The sequence below is a fragment of the Triticum dicoccoides genome, chromosome 2B (genome assembly GCF_002162155.2).
Source record: "Triticum dicoccoides isolate Atlit2015 ecotype Zavitan chromosome 2B, WEW_v2.0, whole genome shotgun sequence".
Taxonomy (NCBI): Eukaryota; Viridiplantae; Streptophyta; class Magnoliopsida; order Poales; family Poaceae; genus Triticum; species Triticum dicoccoides.
Window position 1 is genome coordinate 724,697,684 of NC_041383.1, and position 2,390 is coordinate 724,700,073.

The window sequence follows — 2,390 nt, forward strand, 5'->3', positions numbered from 1 at the left end:
AAGACCAACAAGACCACCCCGATTGTGCTGACAAATCCCGAGAGGAGCTGCACATATCTCGTTCTCAGGGCACAACGGATGAGCGAAGCGTACAGGTACCAACGTAACCCAAGTTGCCAATGGACGGTCCTGCACGATGCTCTAGTTTGTACCAACACTCGGAGGAGCACTGGCCCGGGGGGGGGGGGTAAATAAAGAAAACCCAAGGGAAAAAGGCTTAGGTGGCAAATGGTAAAACCAAGGTTGGGCCTTGCTAGAGGAGTTTTATTCAAAGCGAACTATCAAGGGGGTACCATAAATCACCCAACTGCGTAAGGAACGCAAAATCAAGGAACATAACACCGGTATGACGGAAACTAGGGCGGCAAGAGTGGAACAAAACACTAGGCATAAGGCCGAGCCTTCCACCCTTTACCAAGTATATAGGTGCATTAATTAAACAAGAGATATTGTGATATCCCAAAATACCCATGTTCCAACCAGGAACAAACTTCATCTTCACCTGCAACTAGCAACGCTATAAGAGGGGCTGAGCAAAAGCGGTGACATAGCCAAACAATGGTTTGCTAGGAAAGGATGGTTAGAGGATTGACATGGCAATATGGGAGGCATGATAAACAAATGGTAGGTAGCGGAAACATAGCGATAGAGCGAACAACTAGCAAAGCAAAGATAGAAGTGATATCGAGGGTATGGTCATCTTGCCTGCAAAGTTCTCAGAGTTGTCGAAAGCTTGATCCTCGTTAGCATACTTAACAGGTTCCTCGTTCATGTACTCGTCTCCCGGCTCTACCCAAAGCAAGAACACAAGCAATGGAATCATAATCAATCACGGTGCAATGCACAAGCAACATGATGCAATACATGGCATGATATGTGAGATGTGATATGCAATGCATATACAGGCTCTGGAAGGAAAAATGATGAACAAGGCATCAACTTGGCAAACCAAGTATACCGCTGGAAAGATGAGATGATTTCGGTTGAAATCGATATAAAGATCACCGGAAATGGATGCACGGTTTCCAAATGACAAGCAAAACAAGATATGATATACACTGCTTAAAACAACAACATAGCCACTTAGAAGCAAGGTTTAAATATGATACATCACCCAAACATGAAAACTACATACATGGCAGTGAAGTACATGTGAAGCTTTACAAAACATTAACACTGAGCTACTGCTATAACTCACTAGAATAGGTTCAAACAAGCATGGCAAAAGTGCAAAAGATATCAGCTTCACAGACTTTGTGAAAATACTAACATGGCAAAACAGCAGTAGGTAGCAATGTTTAGAGCTAGCAAACAACATGCTACAGGAACATATCATGGAAAACAAAGACATGGCATGCTAGTACTACATGCACTTAACAAAACTCACTTAGTGAACATGCTCCAGAAACCTACAGAAATGATGATAGCATCAATGCAAACATGGCAAGTGACATAAACAGACCCAGACTTGGTAGAATTTAAAGGCATGGCAGAATCAGATTCAAGATAGCATGTTTGCAAGCTTGTTTAACTCAAGATAAAACATGTCATGGCATGATCTTAATTCTAGTAGCAATTAGGCATGATGAAGAGCATGTTCATGTGCAAAACTACCTCATAGCATATTTGCATAAATATACACATGAAAGACAAAACCGCAACATGATGTAAAATGACATGTGTGCAAACTTGCTCAAATGCATAAACTAATGCCACCACTGGATTGGTGGGATTTTTATACCCCAAAAACATATATAATATGTCTAGGTTGCAGTAGAAAAATCCCCACATTTATGCAAAAACAAATACAACCTATAATGGAAACCTCAGCATATGCCAAATCTGGCATGTCCCGAATTTGGAATAAAACAGAAGACGTGAGGGAAAACTAGAAGGAGCCTCGACCGACCATAGGAGCCCCCCTTGTTTGATCGTGTAGTTTGGCAGTTGTCGAGTCTAGAAGAAAACTATTTTCGGAGTCTAGTTATATCGGAGAGTAGGAATTCTCTTTACTCCTCAGCCCCTTCGTCGCTCTGGTGACGAATATTGACGTAGGTGTTTTGAATTACTTATCTTCCCCTTCAAATTTTCTTTAGGATCACATAGTTGGTTTTCCGATCGTTGATCTCAGCTCTTTTCATCCGGTGCATTTCTCGTCAAGTTGACTCGAGCCTCTTCATCGTTGCCAAGTTCGATCCTCAGTTGTTTTCTTTTTCCCACCCGCCCACCCATTTTCTTCTCGGAGCCGGAGTTCGTAATCGAGTATCCATCCTACTCGTGCGAAGTCTTTGTTTTCTTTCCTCAATTATTTCAACCGGTGTTTCCTCTTGAAGTTATTCATCAGTTTTTCCCCTTCCAAGTTGCCTTTGTTTTCCCGCCCTCCCACCCTC